Source organism: Bidens hawaiensis, unplaced genomic scaffold (genome assembly GCF_021521415.1).
Source record: "Bidens hawaiensis isolate Kalapana, Puna unplaced genomic scaffold, B.hawaiensis_p1.1 tig00037132_1, whole genome shotgun sequence".
NCBI lineage: Eukaryota > Viridiplantae > Streptophyta > Magnoliopsida > Asterales > Asteraceae > Bidens > Bidens hawaiensis.
In genome coordinates, this window is record NW_027496466.1 from 99,292 (window position 1) to 117,129 (window position 17,838).

A 17,838-nucleotide genomic window follows, 5' to 3' on the forward strand; every position below is an offset into this window, starting at 1 on the left:
CCTTAACGAATGAGCCTTACATAATTACATAATTACATAAATGCTCTTTAACATTAATATAATAATAAATTACAAACGACTATTACAAAGACTCGAGACGACAAAACCGTGCACTAGCATATACGTTATTGAACTTTTCACTGTTTCTAGCAACACATGGGTATTTGATACCGAATGTGCTTACGACATCGTTAATGTCTTGCAGGAGCCTGAAAGATGGAAGAGGCTGAAACAAGGCAGCATGGAACTCATCGTTGGTGATGGGAAGAGAGTCCCAATTCTTGCAACTGGCACATATCGGTTTGCTTGTCCATCTGGCTTCGTAGTTACTTCGAATAACTGTTTGTTTGCATCTGGTTTAACCAGAAACATTATCTCAGTTTCTTTACTTTTGGAACAAGAATTTAAGTACGCTTTTAACAGTATTGCTATTTATATCTACTTGCATGATGTCTTTTATTTTGAGGCTAATTCTAGAAATGGTATTTATGAGATTGATGTTCAAATTAACAATAGTATATATAACATTTCTAAAGGTATTAGATTTGGCATCAGTGATTCATATCTATGGCATTGCCGACTAGGTCACATAAGAAAGGAATGAGTTTGACATGTCCGAGCCCCGTTGCGGAAGCGTGAATAATCGTTATTATACAACAGTGTGGAGCTCGGGTCTAGGGTTAGGATCGAATCTAACTCAGATTCACTCTTGAAAGATGTTTGAACGGATGAGGTGTATTGGGAGAGAGCCTGATTTGATTAATAATCAACAATAAAGTAGGATGAACAATTGTAATCAAAACACAAAAGATAGAAATGGTAGTATGAAATATTAGCCGAATGATTCTCATTAAGACGAAACACTCATACATACATTCATACATACAATCGATTAAGAAATATCAGCCGCCACCAGGAGAGCTCATCCTGGAGGCGGAGACTCTCTCAAAGGGATAAAACCCTAAATCTCACACATACACAATACAGTCACTCATACTAGACAAATGAATAAAAACATCTATTTATACTAGTCTAGCATGACTTGGTCTTCAAGCCATCCACCATTGGTTGAGACCAAATAATATATTTTTCACCCAAAGATTAATTCGATGCGTCGGTCTAAAATATAAGTCCCAAAAATCTCCCCCTTAGACCGATGCCATCGAATTTCTTCCATGATCACCTCATAACTCGTTGTCTTTCATTGAAATTCTCCCCGTCACGTTAAGCTTCTCCCGTTGTTCATTTCGAATCATCACTCTTATATCACTTTTGGATATAGTTGTATGGGCATATGAACGAGGCGTTGAACTTCAAAGATCAACTTCAAGTAACAAGGTTATCACAAAAAGAAATAAACTCATTGTGATCATCAAATAATCTTCAATTCTTCAAAACCGTTTCTTCCCATGTAAATCATCTTCAACCATTCCCTGAATTAAGATAGCATTCAAGTCAACCATAACCCGTTCTTGACTGTTCAAGTGACTATTTCATAGGAGGTTAGACTCTACTGATCATCCTTTCAACATTGTTTCTCGTGATGACTCCATCTTCTCATCCGTACTAGGAAATCTGAAAACTTACAATGATGAAACGTCTTTGAAAAACCTTGGATTACTGATCTTGATCAACTTTTCCTTAACTTGAGTCTTTTACTTGATTTGAAGCTAGCCATTTGCAATGAAATTCAAAGATTTTTACTTCCCCAATTTTGTTGCAATTGTCTTTAATAAATGTGTCTTAAATTCAAATGTGGGTGAAACAATCTTGATCATCCTCATCAAGATTATAAAAATCTCAAATGAACATATTCAAAAGTTGGTTGACACTAAAAGTGATTAAATCCTAAAGCTTGGTCAACACTTGTTCTTGTAAAGCTTTTGATGAAGTCGTGAAATTAGATGAGGTTTGAATTCCATAAGCTTGTTGATGATTGGAGAAAAATTACCAAAATACCCCTGGTATATATCATCCGTAGAGAACAGCTTGGTCAAACGGTCAATGGCACCAAAAATCTCAAAAGTTTCTTCAAAACTTTGAAATGTTTCACAAACTCTGTTTCCTAGCACACAATGTGCTTGGGAGCACCTTCCTAGCACAAAGTATGCTTGGTTTCATTTCCAATCACAAAGCATACTCTGATTCAATTTCCAAGCACAAAATGTACTCGGAAGCACTTTCCTAGCACAAAGTGTACTCGGAAAACAAAGTGTGCTCGGAAGCAAAGTGTACTCGGAAGAAAAGTGTACTCGGAATCAAAGTGTACTCGAAAGCAAAGTGTACTCGGAAGCAAAACACTTGTGATTTTTCAATTTTTCACTTAACACCAAGCATGCTTGGGAGAAAAAGTGTGCTCGGGAGCAAAAGTGTGCTCGGAAGTACTTACTATCACTAAGTGTGCTCGGGAATACTTGTGATTTTTCATTTTCTTCACTTAACACCAAGCATGCTCGGAGCAAAAGTGTGCTCGGGAGCAAGGGTGTGCTCGACACAAACTTGAGTTTTCTCTTCACAAACATAATTGTTCATGGCAAAACAAAGTATGCTCGAAAAAGAGTCTGCTCGAATAAAAAACAAAGTGTGCTCAAGACTTAAAGAAGATAGTTTTCTTGAGAAGACAAAGGATATGCTCTGGGTTTCACAAAGTGTGCTCGAATTTGATATGCTCGAAATAACCTGTGCTCGAGCAAAACAAAGATGTGCTTGGGCAAAACACCTCCTGTGCTCGAAGCAACACTTAGTCATTTTCCATACTCGAGTCCAATCTTATTTTTTTCATAGTGTGCTCGAGACATCAAAACTTCATTTCTGCGTCATCAGTCACTGATTTACCCTTGCAGAACCTGCTCGAATATTCACTTTGCATCTACTGCAACAAACAATGATGAAATTGTCTTTAGTACCTGTTCATTCTTGACTTGTACATTTTCCTTATCAGTTTGTACCATCGGCAATATTTTTCAACAAACATCTACTGTTTTTGCAGCACGAGCACACAAAACCCTAATTTTTCAAATCCAAAATCAAGTTTCGGCATCTGAAATAAATCATTGTAGCACCATCCAAGTCATCTCGAAATCAAAGAAACTTATCTTCATATCATAATCAACCTTTTCAGATCTAGAAATAATCAGATGAACAGTGTTGCCCCAAAACAAGCCAAATAACACTGTTACATCATATCTTGACCGTTTTGACCAAATAAACATGAAATTGATGTTGGATCTCCAAACGAGTCATCAACCCAAACATCAATCCATATACTTTTCTCCGAATCATCAAATAATTTCAAAACCCCCAAAAAATAATTTCAACGAACTTCATCATTTAACGTCCATGGTGGATTCAAGAGCGAAATAAATCAGTTCAGCGGTTAGTCTGAACGATTCGGTAACCCAGGCTCTGACACCAATTGACATGTCCGAGCCCCGTTGTGAAGCGTGAATAATAGTTATTATACAACAGTGTGGAGCTCGGGTCTAGGGTTAGGATCGAATCTAACTCAGATTCACTCTTGAAAGATGTTTGGACGGATGAGGTGTATTGGGAGAGAGCCTGATTTTATTAAAAATCAACAATAAAGTAGGATGAACAATTGTAATCAAAACACAAAAGATAGAAATGGTAGTATGAAATATTAGCCGAATGATTCTCATTAAGATGAAACACTCATACATACATTCATACATACAATCGATTAAGAAATATCAGCCGCCACCAGGAGAGCTCATCCTGGAGGCGGAGACTCTCTCAAAGGGATAAAACCCTAAATCTCATACATACACAATACAGTCACTCATACTAGACAAATGAATAAAAACATCTATTTATACTAGTCTAGCATGACTTGGTCTTCAAGCCATCCACCCTTGGTTGAGACCAAATAATATATTTTCCACCCAAAGATTAATTCGATGCGTCGGTCTAAAATATAAGTCCCAACAGACTTAAAAGACTCCAATCCGAAGGGATTCTTGAATTCACAGGACCGGACTCTTTTGACAACTGTGAGTCTTGTTTAGTTGGCAAACTCGCCAATGAATCCTTCAATCATAAAAGTGAACGAGCAAAGGATCTGTTAGGACTCATACATACTAATGTGTGCGGCCCTTTCAAAACTATGTCTAGGAATCATGAAAGATACTTCGTTTCTTTTTTTGATGATTATAGGTGATATGCTTATGTGTATCTCATGAAACACAAACATGAATCGTTTGAAAATTTCAAAGAGTTTCAAAATGAAGTGGAAAACCAAATTCAGAAAAACTATTAAAATGCTTCGATCAGATCAAAGTGAAGAGTATTTCAACTCAGAGTTCATCAATCATCTAAAAGAGCGTGGATTTTTTTCACATCTCACTACACCCGGCACACCGCAACATAATGGCGTGAGCGAAAGGAGAAATAAAACCTTGCTAAACATGGTCCGATCGATGATGTGTAGAACTAAATTGCCTCACTCCTTTTGGAGCTTTGCCCCTATGATCGCCACTTGCATTGTTAATCTGGCTCCAACTAAAAAGGTAAGAAAAACCCCATATGAGATATGGCTTGGGCGTAAACCCAATTTGGTTTATGGGGATGTGATGCATGTAAGACCAGCGATTCTGATGACAAACTCGATCCCCATGGCGTAAAAGTTGTTTTGTCGGGTACTATAAACAAAACAAAGCCGATATTATTTCTTTCACCCTTATAAAAATTTGATTTCTATCAAAAGGAAGGTCCACTTCCTTGAGAAAGAAATTCTCAATCAAGTAACTGGAAATAATATTGTCGATCTTGAAGAAATTCAAGAGCCATAAATAACCGCTGACGAAGTTGGAGCGTCTGATCAACAAAATGTTTTTGTTGATACATTAGACATAAACACAAGCGTTCTCAGAAGTGGTATGATCATGTACCAAATTCTAAATACCTTTGGCATCTAGATGGTCCCGAAGTCCTATTAGTAGCCGAGTTAAATGACGAACCTACTCACTACAAATCTGTTGGCTGAGAAATGGCAAGAAGCCATAAACGTCGAGATGCAATCTATGGATGACAATCAGGCCTGGAACATTGTTGAGCTATCCCCCAAAGGTCAGGCAGTAGGGAGCAAGTGGATTTTCAAAAGAAAAACCGACATGCATGGAAATGTACAAACGGCTAGTCGCGAAAGGTTTTATTCAAACTCAGGGTATAGACTATGGTGAAACCATCTCGGCCGTTGCTATGACTAAGTCAATAAGGATATTATGTGCCATAACCGCGTATTATGACTACGAGATATGGCAGATGGATTTCAAAACTTCTTTTCTTAATAGAAACCTTTCTGAAGATGTTTATATGGTTCAGCCTGAAGCTTTTGTCGATCCTAGATATCCAAATAGGGTGTGCAAACTGAATAAGTCTATTTATGGACTCAAACAAGCATCTCGAAGCAGGAATCTTCACTTGGATGAGAAAATCAAAGAATTTTTTTTTATCAAAAATAAAGATGAGCCTTGTGTTTACAGAAAGGCTAGTGGGAGCAATATATTACTCCTTATTGTAACACCCCAACCCGAAAAGGGCTGACGTGTCACTTTGTACGGAGGTATGCAGAGACAAAAGACATAATTCCATTACTTAGAAATCTTCATAAGCATCCTACATTTTTTTCACTCTCTTCATCACGCCCAAAGTAACCTGTGAACCTGTGTGAGGGAAAAATTTACGGAATGAGTCGAATGCCCAGTACGAAATAATAGGCTCGAGTATTAAAACATTTTCGCTAAATATAGGAAGTTTAAAAATAGTTTACGATGACGATAGAAAAAACAACAGTTTTCAGAAACGAAAAAATAGTTTCGATAAATAGTACACAACTATTAAAACAGTTTGCGTAAACAGTAAGCCGAAACACTTTCGAATAAGTCAACACAATAGCTTCTGAGTCAGACAAGTAACAGATAATTCAAAACAGTAACAGATGATTCATAACGGTAACAAATAATTCATTGCCATAACATGTAGTTTAAACATTAACAGATAGTTCATATCATACGGATGTACCCATGAGCCAAACAGTAACATAAACAGAGGTGACGATATATAGGGGGCCATTCCTGTATACCAATCACATAGAATGGGGCAGGCTGGCACACCTACATCCATTCCCAGAAACATGTCAGAAACTGAAACAAAGCTAGGATCGATCCATACACCTCTTAGTAGCTTTGTACCACACCTGTACCTAGGGACGCCGTGAACTAATCTCTCCGTCACGGAAGGAGCACATGTTGCCGGTGCCACAACAACATGCTCGTGGGACACTCCACGAGAAGCGAAGAACTCAGGGTAACAAAGTATTAAAATATATATTTTTGAAGCATTTAAAATGTCGGTATCGGAACATGCGGTAATGAGTAAAATAAATTTAAATCTACCACATATTTGTTTTTATTAAAACGTGACGAACAAATAACATACTACTAAACAAAGTATAACATACCGTTAAACTGAGCGTAACATGAAGCCCGCACATCTTGGTTAACAGTGCTTTGATAATATAGCCAAGTGTTTATAGATATGAAATTCCGCATCGTATCCACGACACCCAGTTATGTGATCAAGTTTTGGTTTCCCATGATGTTCGAAATTCATATTACTACCCTGGAACATACAAGTTTCAAACGTCTTGTTGCAATGAAACAAAATAATCATAAGAAACATGAAACTAACGGAAAGCCAAAGACGTCAAGAGTTCCAGGTCTTAGTCATAGGGGTTATCACAATCGAACCAGATAACAAAGGAGGGGGTAAGGATCCATACCTTTTTAGTTGATATGTTGTCTTATAAAAGATAAGTGATCACCATTTATACGTATTTCAAATAAACCTACATCATTGGCATGTGTCACATAAGGTTGTCTGCATACATATCTTAATTAAGTTGAATTTTATCTTACTCGTGTCTAGGTTTAAAGTCTCATGTTTGTTTATGTATTTCTTTGAAATAAATTATATTTACTAAAATTAAGGAAATAATCAAGTTTTTAATTACCAAATTGTCCATGTTTGTAAAATAATATCATTTTTTTTGTGCATATATATACATATATAGAAGTTAAATGCCTTATATAATATTAAATCTAATTTTAAATAAAATGTTACTTAAACTAACTAGTAAGGTTTAACCGGTTAAGAGTTCGATATCATTACCAGTGAATTACTTGTTATTTTTAAAAATTAATCATTTTAAACTAGTTTATCATTTACGCTTTTATTAAAAGGTCACCAACTTTTCTTGTCATGGTTTTATATCTTATTATTTTGACTTTGAGCATGTCAGTTCGTATACCACCTCCGTAACCTTATTTATTTTCATTTATTTTGAATTGGTGATTGTCACATATATATCTAGCTTATATTAAATTTTACCCAGTTGATATATACTAAACTTGAAATAAAGCATTTGGTTCGGTTACCTTAATCGGATACGTGACACGGTGGCAGAGGTCAGTTGTTTTGTTTCAGTTGGTTCTAGGTGTGAAGAGGGTGTCTCCGATTTATCGCGGGTTCGCCAAAACCGAAGTCGCGTGCCACGGGTCTCTGATGGTTCATATATGCTTCCGAAGTTATTAGAAACTCTTATGATTGTTATTAGAGTAGGACAACAGACGAGTAGTTACTAGCAACTCTTATGATTGTTTCGGTATCGTGTCGGAATATGTTGCAGTTCACCGAATAGCAAAGATGGGGAGACGGGGTTTGGTGTTTTAGCGAAGGAGTCGATCTGTTGGTTTGAGAACTGTTGGATGTTTAACAAAGATGGTGGTACTGGGGTTGTGGTGTATGAAAAGATTCAAGGTTGAGAGAGTTGAGTTACATGATGATCAATTCAATGTCAGATTTTATAATGAATGTTATCGGTATTATATTAGCTACTCATTTGTATTGATTTAGTATTTGAATGTATGAACACTTAAACCGTTATACTTTTGAGTTCACTTTTGATTTAATGGTTAAATGCAAACGTTGAATATAATAATTGTGTTCATTTTAATATGTTTAATCCATGAATATTGTATTTTAAATTATCTGTAGTCGATCAGACTCGTGGGAACGATTCTGAACGAAGACTATTCTGACTTTGGACTCAAGGAGTTGACTTCCAAACTCACAGACCTCATTATGAATGATGTTGGATGTAACTCGCATCAAATCATCTTCATGGATTTTAATCATAAGATGTTTTGATATTGTCATACTCATTTAGTATTATTATACCTAAGATACATATTAGAACTTTTGTTTACTAAATGCTATTCTTTGATCAGTTTCAACCGCTGTCGCGTAACTGCCGGCTATAAAGGAATTGGTTGGGAATATCTGAAGTTCAGTGGGAGTTGTGTGTAATCAAGATGAGATTCTGTACTCTTACATGATATGTAACAGTTAAACATCTTGGCGTCCTCGTTGATTCAAACTAGTGAAGTGTGATACCTCACCCAAACTTACTGTGTGTTTGATTGGACCACTTTGATTCTAGATCAAGAACAACAATGATTGAACGCCATATGAGAATGAATTAGATCCATGTCTCATTGTTCAATTGGTGTCTTTTAAAGAAAGGATATATGACAACGATTACTATAAGTTCATTATCTTGCAATAGTGAATTCCAAGATGTTTTTGGTTAATGAATTTAAAATGTCATAACCTGTTGGGGGCAGCCATGTGTAGATAGAGTAACGCTGGCTGTCAGCGTTGATCAACTTAACCAGAGGCCGTCCAAGTGGGAGACTATTGGAATTATTGACCAGCTCGGTTAAGTCAACGCGGCCGACCGAGTTATGACCCGTAAGAGTTACACCTTGGATAACGATCGTGAAACCCACTTAAGCTTATTAATCACGTTTGACATATTAATGAGATAATAATAGAGCGCCAGGCTTGATAGATAGACATGGGCTTGGTGGCCCATATTAGCTTAACTAGTTATTATAACTAGTTAACCTAATATCATAAAGGTAGACAAAAGAGAATAAACCATAGGCACCATCTCTCTCTCTCTCTCTCTCTCTCTCTCTCTCTCTCTCTCTCTCTCTCTCTCTCTCTTTCTCTCGCACAACTCCACCGCCGGCCGCCACCCACCGCCGGCTGCCAACCACGCCGGCCACCGCCTCCGCCACACGCCAGCAACCGTCGCCGTCGCCGCATGCCGCTGCCCGGCCACCACTGCTGCTGCCGTTGCCACTGTGCACCGCCATCGTCAGTTATTTGTCTCGTTTGGTCACCTAGCGTTGTTCGTTATCCCTCGGTGTCTCAACCGGTTATTTATTAACCAAGGTAAACTTAAATTATTCTTCGATTTACAATTATATTTATTTTGTTTGGCTCGTTCTCGTATTGTTTGTAACTAGATCCTGTACGTTTCATAAAAGTGATGATTACTCATTTTTATTCCGCTGCGTTTTTGTCAATTGTTAATATAATTAATAATTATGAAACAATTATTAAAACCGAGTTTATTTTGTATACCATTTACTAATCACCACTGGAACCCAGCACATTTGAGTGCAAGAAGAATGTCCAAGTAAATCTTGAGTAATCATCTACAATCAGTGGCGGACCCAGGATTTTTTGTCAATGGGGTCCCAAGTTTTTCAGTTTACAAAATTTTCGGGTCGGTCGTTATTCGGGTCGGGTTGGCGATGAACATAATAAAACACGGAAATATGGTGTCATTGGAAACAAGTAAGTAGAAATAATTTAGATTAGAAATTAGATAGAACACGGACTTTTAATTCATATTTATTCATACCCGAAAAACATAAACGTAAGCTATATATATGGTCTTACATACATGACCAAACATGAAAAACTAACTAACACAAATAAAGGGTTAATTATAATATGCATACACAAAATAAATAATAAAAGAATATGCAAAACCCATGTTGCCATTATATATGTTGCATGGTGATAAAAAAACAACAAAAATAAAGTATGGTGAGACTTGAACCTGCAACATTTCAAAGGAAAAACAAGGGGATTTCCACTAGACCAGTTCAACCTTAATAGTAAGGGTTTCAAGTATTAATTTTTATGGGGTCCTTACAAAATTTAATATACCGTCTCTTATTAATATTTTAAAAACATTGGTGTCCCGGGACCCCGATGGGTTCTATATGGGTCCGCCCCTGTCTACAATCACAAGACAATACATTTTCTTTCCAAGACTCGGTATTCAAACTGGTCCAAAAAGGTCCACGTGTAAAAGACTAAAACAAACCGTTGTTTTGGATTCTTCTATGGATTTATATGAGGCATTGTGTTGTTTGCCATTCAAACATGCAACACAGTTTTTGTCACACACATATTCTTTGACAGGTAGACCTCTAACCAGTTGTTTCTTGGTTAGATTGTTAATTATTTGCAAATTAACAAGTCCCAATCTCTTGCGTCATAAGGTTGTTACTTTGGTAGATGCTTTACTAAGAAAACATATTGCAATCGGAATGTTGATATCCCTATGAATGTCTACGGCATATAAATTACCACTCCTATTTGCAGTTAACAAAGTGTTTTCTGTAATCAGTTTTCAATCTGTTTTGCATCGTTAGAATTGACAATTTTGCATGTTTGCTTAGTATAGGAAGCACCATACCCTTTGTCACACGTTTGTGACACATTTAATAATTTGAATTACAATTTATCAAGCAAATTAACTTGATCAAATGTTAACTTACCTGTAACACCCCGTAACCGCAGCGGAAACGTACACGGGATGCAACAGACACATCTGATATCAACAGCATTGCTTATAAAGAAAATATCACTACATTAATTTATATCATATTACATTGTAGCTAGTTCCGTTACTGTCTAGGTGTTACACACGAGTTTTACCGATAAGACATTAATATATTCATTACAAAATATAGATCAGCAAGCTTCCAACAAGTAGCACAGATCATTAAGCACATTTCAATCATTCCATCTTGGGCATACCTAGAAAACATGTAAGAAAACGGGTCAACTACGAATAGTTGGTGAGTTTCACTAATTTAAATAAACACTGACAGATCATTTTAATAACCATTTATTAGCAATGAAATTATGCTGGGAACTATGTTACCCCAGAACAATAATAACCTCTGGGAACTACGTTACCCCAGAACAATAATAACCCCTGGGAACTATGTTACCCCAGAACAATAATAACCTCTGGGAACTACGTTACCCCAGAACAAATATAACCCCTGGGAACTATGTTACCCCAGAACAATAATAACCTCTGGGAACTATGTTACCCCAGAACAATAATAACCTCTGGGAACTACGTTACCCCAGAACAAATATAACCCCTGGGAACTATGTTACCCCAGAACAATAATAACCTCTGGGAACTATGTTACCCCAGAACAATAATAACCTCTGGGAACTACGTTACCCCAGAACAATAATAACCCCTGGGAACTATGTTACCCCAGAACAATAATAACCTCTGGGAACTATGTTACCCCAGAACAATTACACACGATAAACAATTTATATATTCTGTGCATCAAACATATATATATAAATATTCAAGTGTTTCCATACGATCGGTATGTACTTAAATACTTTAATAAAGACATGTTTTCCGCCCCGGGAAAATATTTAAAACAGTTCAGTAAAAGGGGCTCGTGAAAACTCACCTTTCTGTGAGTCGGGACGTGATACAATGAACTGCTATAAGCCTGGATCTGTAATATAATATCTAATCGTTACTATATAATTCCCATAAATTAAATCCGTGTTAAGCGGTACATCTGGGGACATTGTTAACCCAGTACTGTACTCGATCCGGGGACAATGTTAACCCCGTGACACTCCTAAGGACTCAGATTGTGCCATTACTTAGAGTCGGACGGTCAAAATTATCATTTTTATGATTTCCTTGATTTGCGTGCCTAGCACTGTTATCCGTTTTTAGTTTCAAAAATGGGTTTAGTCACACCCGACCCAAAAATGGTGTTTGACTGTTAATTTAGTTAAAGTGATGAAATTAGAGCTCGGTTTGGACACCCCGTTTGGCCGTGGGGCCCGTTTCCGTCATTTAGGTGCCGGAAACAGTAAAATCGGGTAAAATTACCCAAATCATCCGAATTATTTTCGGATGATTTATTTTTACTTAATTTACTTAGTTTTATGAAAATGGTCAATTTTTAGGTTTTTATATACCAGTCAGCTCGCTTATGCGAGTTTTGCCGGTTTACACGTTTTAAGCTTTAGAAATTTGTTTTTATGTTCTTTTTAGCACAAATAATTACCCGTTTAGTCACGGGTCTTGAGATTTTGGACAAAACTTATTTTGACAGTAATAAATTTTACAAAAATTTTCCAGATTTATTTTTTTATATTTTCATTTATTTATCTATTTTTAAACATTATTAAAACACTAAATATGTCAAAAATACCAAAAGACTTTAGAAAAATCCCAAATTTTTCCGGGATGATCCTTGCCATTCTCATGACTCCCTGGAATTTTTCCAGAACCCAAAACTCATATTTCAAGCCATTTTCACAAAAACCGAGCTAGAAAGCCCTAGATCTCGTTTTACCGAAAAGCCCCTTTAGACTTTTCCAACTGAGCTCAAATTTTGTGTGTGACTTTTATATGTTATAAAAAGCTTATCCAAAATTTTTCAGAATTTTTCATCAAGTTTAGCTATTTTTCACCATTTTTGGCCAAAACCGAGCATTAAATTCACCAAATATTCATCTTTTATCCAAAAATTACCAAAAATTCACAGATCTCATATTTTCATGTGTAGATCATCTCTGTGAAATTTCGTGACCCAACTCTAAGTACACTACAATCTGTCCAAACTCACTAAATCACACGAAAACCGAACTATCTTGTGTTTTCTAGCGTTAGATCGCAAAGATCCGGGTTTCTAGCCTTTGCTAGCCACTAGATACAACACTTACAAGCACAATAACACTATACCAAGCAAGTTACACCAACAATCAAACCATTTCTTTCATAGTGTCGGTTTTGATATAAAAATAAAGGTTTTAACCGTAAAAATCCGTTCTCGACTCTTTTTACTCATTTCTTGGAGCAAGATCCCTTGTATAACTTGTATACATCTCTTGATCATGCAAGAGTCGGTTTCATCTCGGGTTTTCACCCGTCTTTCACATGGAAACTCATTTTTATAAGATTTCAACCGTAAAATTTCATTCTAAACTCTTTTAACTAATTACTTGGATCAAGATCCTTTGTATAGCTTGTATACATCCCTTGATCACACAAGAATCGGTTTCATCTCGGGTTTTCACCCATTTTTCACATGAAACCTCCTTTTCTCAAGATTATAGAATTAGAAACAAGAATCAAGCATTAAAAACATGTTTATACCTTCAAATCTTGGTTAGAACTCAAGAATATTGGATGAATGTGGATGAGAGTTGAGAGATTTGAGAGAGTTTTTGTTGAAAAAAAGAAAATGTAATGTGTGAGTGTGTGTGTAGAGGGCCGGCCATATGGTGGTGTGGGGGGGCCCACATCTCAAACCATGGCCACACATTTGGATTACACAATCCGGATAATGTTGTGGATAGTCTGGTTCAGTTCGTTTCTCGTTTAAACTCGTAATTCGGCTTAAAACGAGCCTAAAATGGTCGTTTTTCGGGTTAAAATAAAATTTACATAAAACTGATTTAAAAACTTTAAAAACTCAAACCATAACAATAAAACATCATATTGTCGGTATTTGTGCATCTTTTTCGGTTTGATCTATCGTCTCTTGCTTGGTTTGATGTTAAAGGTTTCGTTTATCGTACCGACGTACTAATAAATCGAAATCCTTTTTCTGTGCTATAATTTACTTATCCCGAAGCATTAATACTTCGTAAATATCACTAAACATTATATACTTCGTCTATAATGTAATTCCCGATTCGTTCGGGTTTCAATAATCGTTCATTGGTTAATTGTAATTCCAATACGATTCACTATATAATCGAGTATGATTCGTACTATGAATCATATATACTCGTATATACGTACTATAACTCATATAATCAATATTAAATGACACGTAAATAGTATATACCGGCTAGGGTATACCTGGATTTGCCGGAATCGTTACATTACCTGCTTCAACTTTATGTGAGCCCAAGAACTTCCTTTTTCATCATTCCCAAAGGATACCTGTAACAACCTAAAAATGGGGCTAGAATTTTTTTATTTTGAAATGGAAAACTTATCATTAGACGCCGAGTGTGATGTTGGTCGAATAGTCGAAGTGAAATATACATTAATGGGCTTGGGTTGAACCGTTGAGATGATAATTGATTAGCTCGGCCCGATGATTATGTATGACCTGATAGAAATAGAGATGAGCAACATTAATACCACGTTTTATAAAATGTCTACCTGAATAATCAAATGAATCCTAATTTCAAAAATGATATGAACCATTTAATAATTATATTAGTAAATAATATTAGTAACTTTTAAAATTTAAAGAAGTTAACATGTCGACTCACGTACATGGTTAACACCTCGGTATTACCATTATTAAGACGAGTTAAATATTATATAAATAATACACGTACATAGTTCAAATTGGGCTAAATAACTAAATATTAACTAAGGGCTTTGAGCCGAAATCGGTTAATAAATTCCCAAAAACCGTTCAACGTTTAAACAATAAAAAGCCGCGGCCCGTTATCCTGGATATCCACCTGAATCCAATGATAACTCGAGATGTATATTAAATATTTTAATCTTACCCTATATCCAAAAATTATACAAGTAATCACACTGTTTGATCGTTTACTCTGAACCGAACCAATTGCACCAATATTTAACGAACTCGCTTAAACCCAAACTGTCTGAGCATCTTATGTTTATTAAGTAATTTGTATCAATCATATAACTTAGTTACTACAAACCAATTACAATAAAGTGGCAGGCAAACGGGCAACAAGCTGCGCCGCGACCCCCTTTTGGATAGCAAAGCCAATCTTACTAAAAAAAATGCTTTGGGACCTAGGAGCTGAAGAGGTTTCGTGTACGAAACGCTGAACCATACTGAAAAAAATTCACATCCACTGGGCCAGAAAACTAAATGTATCAAAATCAAATAGGAGAAAGACATGTTGATTCTCTAAACAAGCTTTCTCGTGTTTAACAACTTTGCCCGATTCAGCCTTCAATGCAGCCTAACCCACAACGAACCAACGGTCCCTGAGCCCAACAAGACGAGACACTCCTATAAGATCCACACAGGAGTGTTTCCCCCCTGCCCACCCGAACACAAGAATATCAGCTGGTCGTAAAATAGACCTCCCTTCAAGAGGATCCGTGAGAAAGCTAACAAGGGCTTCATTTTTAGCAGAAATCCCTGCCCATTTAAGATCGTCACATAGAACATCCCTAACCAAATCATGTATGTATTTAAAGCCAGGCAATTCTTTGCAATACACCGCATGGTTTCCAAAAGAGTCCAAACAGACCATGCGACAAATTAGGCAAATCTCATATGTCGGGAACATAGGGATCAATAACCGGTACTTAAGGATAGCCCATTTTTTATATAGGAATATTATATAATAATATTTAACAATCAATAACTTATGTTTCATATACAAAATCTGGTTTATTTATTTTTATAAAATAAGTATTTGAAGTTTAAAAAAATTTAGATGATATTAGTTGATTTTAAAAAGAAACTGAAAATCCTAATTACCCAATCCTTTGCACCTCCTCTTTTGGTACGTTCTCTTCCCTGTATCCTCTCTGATCTTGCAGCCAATTCACCCAACCACTATCATTGCAGCAAAATTAAACACTCATCCTTGATGCAAACAGGTGAACCAATGAATCTTGCTTTCTCATCCCTATAAAAATCTGACCCATTAATCCTTGTTTACACTTTCAATCAACTGAAATCTCTGCTGAATTGTTGTTGTTCTGCTGCTTGAACCCAAACGACCCATCCTGAAGCCGAATAAAACCGGTAACATGCCGTGTTAGAACCAATATCTATTCCATTCTTTTACAAACCCTCTACTGATTTTAATGTTGGTACAAAAATCACAACCTAAATATGTCTTTGCTCTCGGATTGTTCTCGGAAAAACGAAGGACCAGCCCTTGTGAATTCTCCAATCATTCAAGGTATTCATCATTCATTTCGTTTTATTTCACATAATCATAACCCATGTGTTAGTCCACAAATGATCGGCACCTATACATGAAGAATCACACAAATGTACAGTTGAAAAAACTGTTAACATGTCACCAGTTACAAACTACTTTTACAAATGGAAAAACCAAACCGAAAACTCAGTCTATAATCCAACCAAACGGGGTGAAAACTAAACCATTAAACTTGATTAAACTTACCAGAATATAGCAAGAATTTAGCATGTTTTTGGAACTTAAAATCTGTAGGAATCAGTCTGCCCAAGACACATATTAGAGTTGATGTGGCTAGTACGTTATGATCCAAGTCGGGTCATACCCAATAACAAGCTAGACAAATACCATAATATTTATTGTAGATATGATCTAACAAGTAAATATTAACACTTATGATATTTAGAAAATGGGTTTCTAAATATTTGCACTTGAGGAATTGATAAATTATAAGGATAATTTATTAAGAGAGATTATCTTATGATGTTATTTAAGTTGGTTAAATGATATATATATATATATATATATATATATATATGTATGTATATATATATATGATAATGGTTGTGGTATGTTGCATGAAACTTATGGCATGTTAAAAGTGTTAAATGTCACAAAGTTTCAATAGACCTGTGACTAATACATGGAGTATTAGTCCAGTGAACTAATACATGGAGTATTAGACCTGCGACTGGTATATGGAATATTAGTCCTGAGACTATTACATGAAGTATTAGTCTGTTCCAGGAAGAAAGAGAAAATAATATCTGGTAGGACCAGCCCACTTTTGGGGGGAAATTTCCCTCCCACCTTTTGAAATATTTTCTCTTATTTATTTTCTATCTTGGGAAACAACACATGGACACAACCAACCACATTACAAGCATTCTTGGTAATCTCTCTCTCTCTCTCTCTCTCTTCTCTCTCAATATCGTTCAAAGAAGAAGAACACAAGAGGGTATCTTTCAAAGTGCAAGAGTGATAAAATCCTAGCAAGCAAGGTGTTTGTTAAAGGCTTGGAGGGTATACAAGCTTGAGGATCTTCTCCATTGAAGGCTAGACATTCAAACCGTCATCTCCTTCATATTCTTGCCTATTGAAAGATTGTATTACATAAACCCCCTTTGGTTGTTAGTTTTGGTATGCATGTAATTCATATATGGATCCGGGGCTTGGGTTTTACATACAAAATGGGTTTTATATTAATCAATATAACAAGATTTAAATCTATCTTCCGCTTCATTTTCCTTATTAAATGGTTATTTTGGACTTTGATAATCTTGTTAAAACCCAACAATGGCATCAAGAGCCGCTTATACGGATACATGCATCAATAGATATACAAACATTTCGGGTTTTATGGTGTGGTTCACCATATGGCCGAAATTTTGGGGCTTTTGGTTACCCCTTGGTTATTCAAGGTTATACTTTACATGCATGTGATAATCTTGAAGAATTAAGTCTTTTGGATGATTGGTTGTTTTGTTTGGACAAAACTCGAAACTTTCGGTTTTTCTTATCCTTGGCCGAAAGTTTGAGGTTTACAAGGGGAACCATTTAGATATGTAATACTTGCATATTTGGATGTGCATTTGGATGTTCATAACCTATCCATGACCTTGTGTTTGGATGTGTGTTTGTGTTGTGATTTATTCAATATTCAATTTG